The 13294-nt window shown below is 43.2% G+C and overlaps 1 protein-coding gene across 2 annotated transcripts in view; it reads left to right on the forward strand.

Moving 5' to 3' along the window:
- LOC145403592 (uncharacterized) overlaps nt 1-13294 on the forward strand; it is a 171732-nt gene that overhangs the window by 40886 nt on the left and 117552 nt on the right. For both annotated transcript variants that reach the window (XM_080275268.1, XM_080275269.1), the window contains exon 2: nt 5296-5345. The gene's annotated coding sequence lies outside the window, so the exon portion shown is untranslated. The remainder of the gene's footprint in view (nt 1-5295; nt 5346-13294) is intronic.

A 13294-nucleotide genomic window follows, 5' to 3' on the forward strand; every position in this document is an offset into this window, starting at 1 on the left:
CAGAACTCAGAACTGTGACTTTTAACACTTTTGCACATGTAACCATTAAGCATCTGCATTAAAGTTTGTCATCTGTAGGGGAATTTTGGCCACTTTTGTGCACGTGTGATGGCTTTGATGATGCAGTAAGGGTGGCAGAGTGCGTCGAGTTTTGTAAACGCACTCAGGACCTAACTTAGAGTACATTGAGTGTAGGGGACCCAGTAAAGACGTATTGACCAGTGCAGAGGAAAGTAATGAACCCAAAAGAAAATATACACAGAATTAAGAGTAACTGAATGAATAAATATTATGAAAAAATTACATCACCTTGCACTTGATGAATTCTAGTCCATCCTAACTCATGATATGGGTTAATAATATTAGTATATAGGTAGACAGATAGATAGTTTTATATAGATATGTATATATCCCATCCACTTTACCCTTTCAATTGGTTGAGATATTTCTGTGCTTTTGATACCTCCAGACAATGTTATCCACTTCAGGGTAGACTTTTTGAAAGACTTTTGGAATTGGAATGCTTAGATACAGCCTCCGTTCACCTCTTCATTGCCAGGTGGTTCTTCTAGATCTAAGAAGAACTTCTAGAAACAGCACAGGCAAACTACATAATGGTGTCATCGTAGTGAAAGGATTAAGGACGAGAATACGAGCCCTAGGCACAGTGACGACCCACTCTTGAGTCAGCTGGAGTGGGTATCAAGTGGTATAAGTGGCATCATACACTGCCACTCATACCACTGCTTTGCCAGTCTCGGTGCTGGAGAGAGGGACGCCTTCACGTGGTGACTGGAGTACGATACTAGAACTGTCCCTACCATGAGAGGGAAGGACAGGTACAAGGCACAGACGGTGAAACAGAAGATAGATGAAATAGAGAGGGATATAGCGGAGATTTTTTATGTAATTGTTGCTGACGGGCTTTACTTGTGAGCGTCCACCCTGCAAACTCAGTGGCAGTCTGTGGAGCTCGAACCCACCACTCAGGGCGTCGTCCAAATGTGGGGCCAGCACTAAACCGACCAAGGCCCCGAGTCACCACTGAGCGCAGTAACGTGACCTCCCCCCCCCACACACACACTCTCCTTCCCGGCCAATGACCCTCACCCCCCCCCCCGCCAACCCTTTCCCTCAGTCAGCGCTCTCAACACACGGTCAGGATACCACAAGGCTTGAGGACCAGCGTATACTCTTGATTCCAACTTGGTCCAGATTTTCGTCATTTTGTAGATTATTTCATATAGGCCTATATAGTTTAGTGAAAAATGAAAAAGACTACTACGGCTCGACATCCTTTCCATAACATTTCTTCGTGACAAGCATCATAGTCCTCTGTTAATGGATCCTTATAACTCAGCATTCTTGATGGAGGGATGGCAATTTTAGACCAGGTTAGTGTGAAAAGAGTTTAGTCAAAGTCAGGGATGAAATCAGACAATATTTTTTGTTTATTTGTGCTGATATCAACGAAGGGAATATAAGAAGCACAAGCATAATTAAGGGTTTTGTTGTAGATGCATATACACAATAACATAGGTCAAATGTGTGTTTAATCTTTCTTGATATCAGCGTTTTGGTAGATTAGGCGTGTTCACATCATCAAGAAGTGCTAAGGGAAGTGAAGGAAGGAACAGTGATAGAAAGGAAATGGGAGGAGATTAAGCAGAAAGGAAATGGGTGAAGAAGAAGAAAGGAAATGCGAAGAAAAAAAAGAAAGGAAATGGGAAGAAGAAGCAGAAAGGAAATGGGTGAAGAAGAAAGGCAATGGGAAGAAGAAAAATAAAGGAAATGGGAAGAAGAAGAAGAAGAAGCAGAAAGGAAGTGGGTCAAGAAGAGGAACAAGAAGAAAGGAAATGGGTGAAGAAGAAGAAAGGAGAGGAGGAAGAAGAGCCTAGTGGACATGGGAGGCAAGGACAGGCCGCCTTCCCTCTATCAAAGTTTACTCACACAAAAAGTTACTTAAGTGAACGTTTACAAAGTTTATAATTTGTGGAGCGGTGGGGACCTTTACTGGCCCGGGGGTAAAGTGTACGGTATTCTTCCCACCCAAGTTTTTTAGCCTAACTGTGGTGGTGGACATTTTGTGGAGGGAGATAGTGGATTGACTGAGGGGGTGATGGTGGATCGTTTGTGGGGGTGAGTGGAGAGGGTGGCAGTGGATTTTTTTTCCACCTTTTTATATTCAACTGAAGGTGGAACTTTCTTATTGAAGTTCTTGAAAATCGCTTAACTCTCCCCTCCAAATCGAAAATTCTGTCCTGATCTGAACAAGTTAATTGGTTATGACGCAAAAAAATACAAAATGCATCCTCAGACTTAATCATTGCCACAGACCCAATGTAAAAAAAAAAAAATAGTGATCTGGCCTCTGAGATAATATGATCCACAACCTGATATGAAGGGGGTGATGGGAGAGGGATGGAAAGGGGATCCTGACTTGAAAAAAATCAGCAGGCTTCTTTATCATAAGCCTAATCTATAAACGTGAAGTTGCACAAGCACAGGTGACCGGGTGACTAAGGTGGTCGGTATCGCGTCCAGAATCTCTGTCTTCTGTAAATCATATTATTCATTCATTTTAACGAGGCGGAAATTTTCATCCTTCTGCAATTTGTTTCGTGTATATCAGTGGCAGAATAAGATTACTATGGATCAGCATCATTTTCGCAGCACTTCTTTGTGACTAGCACCTTGTTTAAGTGTTAATTGCTTAGTATAGCTCAGCATTCAAGGTAGATAGATGGCAATTTTACACCTAATGAAAATGAACAGAGTACTGTGCCCAGCATTACACCCCGTGGCTACAGTTATATTTGATAGTGACAGAAGGTGTACTCTCTCTCTCTCTCTCTCTCTCTCCCATGACTAAAATGGACTGACACACGCCGGTTGTTGGAGATGGCTGCCGTGGCCCTAACTTTCCATATCACTTTTGACTCCGTGTTACGCGTTTAGACCGTGTTATTGGAAGCGTCGAGCGGCTGAAAACATTACCCCCCGCGCTGTATGAAGCTCTCAGAATTAAATTGCCGGCTGGTTGCGCGCCAAATTTAATGCGTGTGTTATACAGTTATTACGAGTGTGATTACTGGGAGACAGTTTATATACGAGTCAGTGCCTGGCCTAGCGCGGGATATTGAGTGTTAGCTGTCTCGTTCTTTGTCATTCACTGGTACTGCTACGCCATCCGTCGGCCCCTGCAATATGTACCTATCCCTGTACTTGGCCATCTACTGTACTTGTACTTGGTTTCTCTCTCTCTCTCTCTCTCTCTCTCTCTCTCTCTCTCTCTCTCTCTCTCCATCTTTTTTCGTATGTCATACTGCAGATTAAAGTTTTACACACACACACACACACACACACACACACACACACACACACACACACACACACACACACACACACACACACACACACACACACCAATATATCACAGATTTTTGGACAGCTTGCCTAATATAAATAGCCGTTTAGCCCGTCCCAGAGTGAAGAAAACAGGAAATAATTATAAGAAAAAGATGTAGTTCGCCTTCCGAAAGTCAAAAGAATATTGATAACCACAAACGAGCGCAGGAAAGGAATTAGTAATGCTCTCCAAGTGTTTCTGAGAACATATGAGCCAAGAAATGCGCCCCGAAGTAATGGAAAAATTAATATAAAAACACTTCCAGAACCAGGTCTATTCCACCCTGCCAAAATCCCAAGAAAACACAGGTGATTACATAAGAGAGGATTTTTTTTTTTTTTTTTTTGATGGCCACAAAAGAGAAGAGGGAGAAATTTTCCGTCTTCCAAATGCGTCAACAAAAGTAGATGGAAAAATTTTGTTTCCTTTGTAAATACATCTTAAAATATAGAATTACAACAGACCAACCACATTCGAAAGAAAATATAGAAATCAGTTGTAAAATAATAATAGTAGTAGTAGTGGTAGTAGTAGTAGCTAGTAGTAGTAGTAATAGTAGTAGTAGTAGTAGTAACAGTAGTAGTAATAGTACTAGGAAGAGGAGTACCTAATAATAATAATAATAATAATAATAACAGTAGTAGTAGTAGCAGTAGTAGTAGTAGTAGAAGTAGTAGTAGGAAAAGGAGTAATAATAATAGTAATAATAATAATAATTATAATGATAATAATACTCATAATAATAATAATAATAATAATAATAATAATAATAATAATATAGTTTCCTCTCCAAACGCATCACCAAAAGTGTACGTAGGAAGCCACAAACATCAAGAAAAAGATTTAGGCAGAGTGTTTAAAAGGGCGGGCCATTATCTGCAGACATTCCGGTAACCAGGCGAAAAACGGAACTCATTTGTGGCCAGAGCTGCTTCCCCTTCCCTCTTGGTGTGGTCTGGCTGGTGGCGTGGTGGGTGCAGGACCGGGAGGGACGATGTTCAATCCCTTAGGAAAAAAAGTTGGTGCTCTCTCTCTCTCTCTCTCTCTCTCTCAGACGATTTTATTAACAACCCCTGATTTTTAGATGAGGGAGTATATTTAATAGCGGCCCTGTTATGCAGTCACACCCTAATGGTTTTCAAAGTCAAGGTGGCGCACTCTAGCGAAACCCCTTTATAACACTTCACATTATCTCGAAGTTTTTTTCCCTTCTTCTTCTTCCTCTTCATCATCATCATCGTCATCATCATCATCATCATCATCATCATCATCATCATCTTCTTCTTCTTCTTCTTTTTCTTCTTCTTATCACACTGGGGCATCACTCTGGCACCGACCCATATGATACTTAATTTGAGCTCCCTAAGAATTTCCGTATGCAAGGTACTTAAATCTGGCAAATCCCAAATAGTGATTTATTGTAGCGAAACTCAAATGACGCTTCACCTTAGCGTTATCCATTATGGTCCCACATCCATCTAACACTTTTGTACATTTCCTTATTATTCTTAGTCTCACGTATTTTGTGTTACGTATTTAGGCCAAGCACAGCCGGGCGATTTTGTCCAGCATAAGGAAGGCCTCTTGTAATTAGGAAAAAAAAAAAGACTATGGAAGTATTATTCTAGGAACCGTGCATTTTAAAGTGTCAGGGTTGAAAAAACTCGAAGTCTTTTCCGACAAACATCAGATGATTTATTTATTTTTTTTCTCATTTATATTTTAGGTGTGAGTCATCCGAGCCTGAGAGTGTTAATATTGTCACTATTATTGTTACTGTTTCGAACAACTCTGGTATTTTATTTCAAAAAAAGGAATATTATTATTATTTTTTTTTTCACATGCCATAGATTGAGTTTTTAATGTTAGTTGTGTTTCTGTTCCAGATTTATACCCAGCCTGGAGTGCTTATGAGGCCACAACACTACTGCATAAGGTAAGCCAGTGTTCCTTAGCCTTTTATTCTTAGAGGAAGTTTGTAAATCAGATCGAACATTACATTTATACCGGGAAATCTACCTACGTACAACACCCAATTTCACTGGGTTTATCACGCCTGCAACACCTTATCACCTGTCACCACACCTGCCTGTCCCTCCCACTATACCTGCCTATCCCTCCCACCATACCTACCTGTTCTTCCCACCATACCTGCCCATCCCACCCACCATACCTGCCTATCCTTCTCACCATACCTGTCTATCCCTCCCACCCTACCTGCCTATCCCTTCCACCATACCTGCCTATCCCTCTCACCACCCTGCCTATCCCTCTCACCACCCTGCCTATCCCTCCCACCATACCTGCTTGTTCTTCCCACCATACCTGCCTATCTCTCCCACCATACCTGCCCATCCCTCCCACCATACCTGCCTGTTCTTCCCACCATACCTGCCTATCTCTCCCACCATACCTGCCCATCCCTCCCACCATACCTGCCTATCCCTCCCACCATTCCTGCCCATCCCAGCCATCCCTTCCCACCCACCCCTTCCACTTCATCCTAGCCCATCCCACTCACCCCACCCACTCTTTAATTATTGCTATGGATAGAATTTTTTTTTTATCTTTTTGGACTCGAGGTGTTCTCTCTCTCTCTCTCTCTCTCTCTCTCTCTCTCCTTATAGACATCTTAAAACGGAAAAAAAATAGCATAAGGATAGAGAGAATACAATTAAAAAGCCTTTGTTGGTCTGAATGGGTTGATAACACCGTACTCACCCCCATCACCCATTATCCACCAATACCCACCGTCCTGACTGTTATAGGATCATAAACAAGGCCGCGATATTGGCAGTAATGGAGGTGGTTAACGCCTTCGCACCACCACTATTTTCTCTTAATCCGGTTATCTGCTTCTGTCTGTCTAGATAGATAAATAGATAAATAAACAAATAGATATAGTGTATAGGGTTATGTGTTAAAATGCCTCATAAATTGACATGGATGTAACCCCAAATCTTTTAAAGCTTTCATTTCAATTTTCTTTTTTTCTGGAAGACTAAGTTGAGGGTCTTAGTGCGGGTGACTCCCCCAGAGATTTCCCTCCGTCTTACTGTTCATTTGTGCTGTACAGGCTGCGACTCTGGACCGATTGTGGCGATGGAGGTGTCAAATGAATCCTCCCCAGCTGACCGTTTGCCCTCTTCGCAGTGGTTAACAAGCTCAGGTCAGCTCCGAGGCCACAGACACCGAAAAAAAAAAAAAGTAATTCATTCATAGGTATATCACAACAAGCCTGCCAACCCCAACTGCTACCTCCCTTTCCGTCTCGCTTGGACTTCACCCGCCCACATTTTGAGAGAGAGAGAGAGAGAGAGAGAGAGAGAGGGAGATCGTTTTTCCTTTCTATACTAAAGGATTAACATGCACATTAATTTCTCCGGCTGAAAGGATCACAAAGGCAGAGAGAGAGAGAGAGAGAGAGAGAGAGAGAGATCGTTTTTCCTTTCTGTACTAAAAGATTAACATGCACATTAATTTCTCCGGCTGAAAAGATCGCAAAGACTGGATGGTTGCAAGCCTCAAATTAGCACGTAACTAAAGATTCGCTGTGCACGGCAAGGATCATACGAAACGACTTCATTCCACCTAAGATAGACGGATCATTCATTAACCCCTTCACAGTTTAGAGCTCTCCCGGAAACTTAAAATAAATCATTAGAAGACAGAAAAAAAAAAAAGTTATGGTTTTGGGTAAGAGACACACCCTACATTAACCCCTTCCCAGCAACGGTAATATAATTTAAAAAGTATATCATCGTATTGAATTCGTCAACACGGGGGCGGACACTCATTTTCCAGGAGATGGCATGGTCTCCTCCCGAATTCTCCTATTTTTGGGGGGTGGCGGGGGTGTGGAGGCCGATCAATACCGTACCGGACTGGACAATGTTTACTCCACGGCGCCGCTTTTATAAACACTCCTGGGCTTCACTTGCGTCGACGATTGCTTGTGTATGCGCGTGTCTTCACTCATCCAGCTGCCCAACACTTGGCAATCAGGTTAAGAGGAAGTATGAAAGCGAGGAAATACGGGAAACGGAACGGTCTGTGGCGATACCGGGTGTTAACTGCTGCGGCGGCTTCTTTATCGTAAAAATTAGCTAGGATTCTTTATAAATACGAGCGCAGATGGTTCCCCCCCCCCTCACCACCACCGTCACCACCACCACAGGACCAGCGGAAAGGGAAAGAGGGCAGGAAGAAACCAGCTGCGGAAAGAAGAGAGGGATGAGATGAAGATAGTACTGAAACGAGTCAAATATGCAAGAGGAAAGAAAAAAGCAGCCAAATAACACTAACTGAGGTCTCTTTCCTCACCTCGCATTCGTTTAAACACACGGAGAATTCTACGTCTCTTACTATGGCCAGTGTTCTGAACTAAATCCATCAGGTTCCAGGAAGAGAGTAAGTCATGCAATGCTGATGATGCTATTTTACACCATGCACTGCCCTCGCGATGAGCTAAAACGTTGCTCCTGTTGAGAGTGCCTTATTGCGACTGGATTCCCTTCGTAACATCATCCAGGCGTCATTGGGGAGGATCGAACGCTGGACTCCTTAGTCGATAACGTGAGCACAAACCCGCTAGACCACCTTCACTACACGTCATGCCACAGCCGTAAGAGAGAGAGAGAGAGAATGCAGCTCATCACTGGAAACACAGATGAGGAAATATTCAAGATGGTGCAACACGAAACGAAACTGAAAAGACGAAAAAATGAGAAGTATAAAATTGAAAAGACAATGATTCTAAAAAAAAGTATATACGAAACTGGAAAGGCAAAAATGAGGAAAAATGAGACATAACGAAACAGAAAGAGAAATTGGAAAAGGCAGAAGTTAGGGAGAAGAAGAGAAATGAAATAATGATACAAAAAAAAAGAAATTAAAAAGAAAAATGCGAAAAAAATGAGATATGAGGCTGAAATGACAAAAATGAGGTAAAATGAGGGATAATGAAACAGAAAACGATGTTGAAAAAGACAGAAATTAGGGAGAAAAGGAAATAAGATAATGAAAAAAAATCGAAATTAAAAAGAAAAAATAGAAAAAGATGAGATACGAGGCTGAAATGACAAAAATGAGGAAAAATGAGGGATAATGAAACAGAAAATGAAATTGAAAATACAAAAACGGTGGGTAGGCATATTTACCAAGTCAGCAATGAGAGCGAGGCAAATATTGGTCGACGTTCTGCTCGGCACACCTGCGGAACACCACACCTGCACCGCTGCCCTGTTATCTCCACACCCCCCCACACCTGTCACACACCTGCTTTGAACACCTGTACTGCCCAATCAGACTGCCACACTTGCAGGTGCAGTGTCATACCTGGTAAACATACTCTTCCTGTCCTGTCATCCAGCCACACCTACACTGCCACAACACACACACACACACACACACACACACACACACACACACACACACACACGTAGAGGAATTATAAACAGAATTTCAGGTACCAATGCGCCATCCATCCATCCAATCATCATTGAAGCCGGGAAACAGCTCTCCTCACACCTACACACTCGTAATTTTTTTCTTACATATTTTTCGCATAGATTTCTGACTAAGAATATCAAATCAAGGGCCGTATTCTAAGTAGCTCTGGGGATTCCATAGCACCTTTTCCACAGCGATTTGTTTTGCACATTATATTTCAGTACCCTCTTCTCCTTTGATCGGCACGTAACACTCCATCACCTTGACTTCACATACCTACGTTCCTTGGCCATGTCTCCCTGCCTGGTGGACTTGACTCCTTCCTCCCCAGCAGAATTGAGTCAGGTGCTTTTTCCTCCGTAATAAACAATGCATTAGGGAGCCAGGGAATCTCTCTACCCCTCACACTGCAAGTTTTCCTGTCGTATTTCGCCCTTTTCTTCCTCTTTCTTTTTCTCTTTCACTCCCTCTCTTTCTTTCTTTCTTTTCTCTTTCTCTGGCTTTCTTTTCTTCCTTTCTTTCCTATTCGTTTTTATGATATTACTAATAATAATAGTTACCGGTACTCTCAGATTTTTGAAGGTGTCTTAGTGACGAGAAAAATAATTTGACGTTAGCCAGAGTGAAATCGCTGAATCGTCCCCCTTTACCTGTGTGCACCTGTATATAAAGTCAGAAGGTGTGTAGGGTTAAACAGTTGGCCTATCTCACAACACACAGCATGAAACCTGTGTGTAAAGTCAGCAGCTGTGTAGGGTTAAACAGTTGGCCTTGTACACTACACGCCCCATGAAATCTGTGTATAACGTCAGCAGCTGTGTAGGGTTAAACAGTTGGCCTAGCACACTACACACTCCATGAAACCTGTTTATAAAGTAGGCAGCTGTGTAGGGTTAAACAGTTGGCCTGGCACACTACACACCCCATGAAACCTGTTTATAAAGTAGGCAGCTGTGTAGGGTTAAACAGTTGGCCTGGCACACTACACACCCCATGAAACCTGTGTATAATGTCAGCAGCTGTGTAGGGTTAAACAGTTGGCCTAGCACACTACACACCCCGTGAAACCTGTGTATAATGTCAGCAGCTGTGTAGGGTTAAACAGTTGGCCTAGCACACTACACACCCCGTGAAACCTGTTTATAAAGTAGGCAGCTGTGTAGGGTTAAACAGTTGGCCTAGCACACCCAGCCTGTAAAAGCCGATTTAGCAGAAGTAATGTTGACTGAACCTACCAGACTCATCCTGCAGTTAGCCAGCAACCTCCTCTTTCCTAATATGGATTACAATATCAATGCAGTGACTTCACATTCTTGTCACTGCTACCGTAGGATAAAGTAACTCATCTGTGAAGAAACCTTTTATACTTCCACGACTTCCATCCTCTTCCCCCCCCCCCCATCTCACTTCCCTCCTTCTCCCAGCCATTCCCCAGCCACTTAAAGGATTTCAGACTTTCTGTTACCAACCTCTTCTTTACAAGGATATTATATTTAACTTTGGCAAATGATAGGCGATTTTATTTACGTAGGGAAACACCTGTCCTATTAAATTGGTCCCAGTGTTTCTTACGGTCACTATAGTAGTCAGTGTTGATGATATTGGTTGTTCCGTCGCTCTGTTGATTTTGGATAGAAGTAGACTTGAAAATTATTGACAGCTGGGTATGTGTAGACTGCGAGATCCAAATGAAATATATAAACAGAATACTAGAGTACAATATTGTAGAGCATGTGAAATATATAAGGCAGGTAGAGTTGAGCAGAGGGTGTTGCAATGGTTTGGGCATATGGAGAGAATGGATAATGAGCGATTGGTGAAAAAGATAACTAGATCTGATGTGAGAGGTGTAAGGCTGATAGGAAGACCACGAATAGGATGGATGGACAGTGTGAAGAGAGCGCTGGATGCGAGAGGGATGTCTGTTGAGCAAGGAAGAGTGGCTGTGCGTGACAGAAATAAATGGAGAGAAATTGTGAATGAATAAGTGATGACGCAGCCCTGAGGGGATATTCTCCCGCATTTGGTCTGATCAGCTAGTCAGGTCAGGTGCGGGTAAGGGGATGGGTCTGTTATGATGTGGCAGGGGTAAACCAGTTCTGCTGTCGGGCCCTGCTGCGGATGTCACTGATTGCATTGCCCAGTTGACCCTTGTGCGGTGTGGTGCGGTGAGGATCTGTCCGTTCTCCCCTTTGGGGCTAAGATGCGAATGAATGTGTTTGAATGGATGAGTAAATGGAGAGTGAGTCGTCCTGTCTCGGCTACCTCCCTTTCCTTGGGGGAAGCAGCCTAGGTATATAGATAGATAGATAGATAGGTCTTTATTATCAGAACATATATATGAGCAGGTCAGATGTGATTATTAATTGTGAAAAAGATAATATTTTTGTGTTGGAAATTTGTCTGCTGGTGGGATGTGGTGTGTGGGAAGGGAAATAAAGTATAGCGAGGGAGAGAGACCTGTTGCACCCGAATGTCATCCAGTATTTTACTGTGACCGCTGACCTGCCACATAGTTTCCCCTGTACAAAATAACACACACACACACACACACACACACACACACACTTTAATTCTCTGTGGCGATTATCCAAACATGTATATAAAACACACACACACACACACACACACACACACACACACACACACACACACACACACACGTATTTTTACTGCATGTCGGTCAGCGTATGGAAGAAAAGCGAAATTAATAACAGCACGTATCACCACATTATATACACCCTTTCAGTACCACGGGGTTTATATTAATTCTCACAACTTCCACATGGTTTTATTAAGTTTAGGGCACACCTCGCCTAGTGAAAGAAGTGAATGAAGGACTGAATGAAGTTTAACACCCTTTACGATCAGACGTATCTTCTCAGCTGAATAAAATCGTCTAGTAGTTTTTCGTAGACTCAACATGTCCTCATACTGAAAGGGTGGTAGTGTGTTCAGGATGAAGGCAGGGCGAAGGGTGAGGTACAGTTGCGGACATAAATTCTTATCCACCTGAACGATAGGTAACGAGACAGCGAGCAGTGACATTTGACACCTTGTGAAAGGATCCTCGAATCTCATCACAGTTTTCAGAAGAGTATTGTCAGACTTCCATAATTGTTGGACTTAAACGTGGAGCGATATTATTTTCACAGCTTTACAAGAGACGCTCCCTTAAATGTAACGAGAGGAGAATTCAGGGTGGAAGGGTGAGGCAGGGTGAGGTTGAAGTATAAGACAGAGTTCCTTTAGTGTAATAAGAGAGCTGGAGTAAGCAGAGAGGGAGGGTCATGTATTGAGAGGGTCTTTCTTATGTGTCGAGTGGTTGTGGGCTGAAGTGAGGAGAGATGAAGGGGGCAGGAGGGCTGGTGAAGAGTTGTGGTCAGTGTGTGTGTGTGTGTGTGTGTGTGTGTGTGTGTGTGTGTGTGTGTGTGTGTGTGTGTGTGTTTGTAAGGGTGGGGGTGGGGGTGAGGGATGTGGGGGAGCTGGTGTGATATGAGGACTGTAGAGTTGTGGGTGGAGTTGTGGTTAATGTACTTGACGTGAGGGGTGAGGGGAGGAAGGGTGTGAAGGGATGTAAGGGTGTGAAGATGAGTGTGAGGATGTAAAAGATGAAAGTGTGAGGGTATAAGGGATGAGGGTGTGAGGACATGAAGGATGAGGGTGAGGTATGTGGGATGAGGAGTGAAGGTGTGAGGTAGTAGGGGTGCGGGGTGAGGTTGTCAGGGAAGTGATAGGACGATAGGAAGTATATATGAGAGGTACCGTCTTAGAGGTACGAGATTGTGAAGAAGGGGGGAATGGAGACAGAGAGATGCTGTATGGTGGGGAGAGGAGGGGTGAGAGGGGAATGGTGAGGGGGGTGAGGGGCGTCGTGTGGTCTGGCTCCTGGTTATGTGTCGCACAGAAACCCATAAACGCACTTTAATCTTCCCTATTTATGACAAGAGGCGCCCTTTATATTACACTTCACGGGGGGAGGGGGGAGAGAAGGAAGCTGGCTCACTTTTATCCATATCAACCCCTTCAGTATTGGAGATTCCTTTACGTTCTTGCCACCACCAGACGATTTTATTCAAGGGAGGAGAGATTTTTTTTTTAAGTGGTCAGAGAAAGATGTAGCTGAATAAAATCGTCTGATGATTAAATGAAAGAAGAAAAGTAGTTAAGGCTTCACTCGTCCTGAAGGACATGAAGAGAGGCCACATATTGAGCTGAATAAAATCGTCTCGAATAATGAAATAAATCCCTCACGTCTTTACTAGCATTCACCCTTACACGACCAGAAGCCACCGTGAAAGCTAAGTAAAATCGTCTGACTGTAGGAAGAGTATCAGCTGAGATTTTGTTCGTTCTGCAGGGGTTTCCGGAGACGGCTGGTGGGTAGGGGAGAGCCTTCCTCTTCTCTCTCTCTCTCTCTGAATAAAATCGTAA

Source organism: Coenobita brevimanus, chromosome 61, assembly GCF_032717465.1.
Source record: "Coenobita brevimanus isolate Jiangsu-jjx chromosome 61, ASM3271746v2, whole genome shotgun sequence".
NCBI classification, from domain to species: domain Eukaryota; kingdom Metazoa; phylum Arthropoda; class Malacostraca; order Decapoda; family Coenobitidae; genus Coenobita; species Coenobita brevimanus.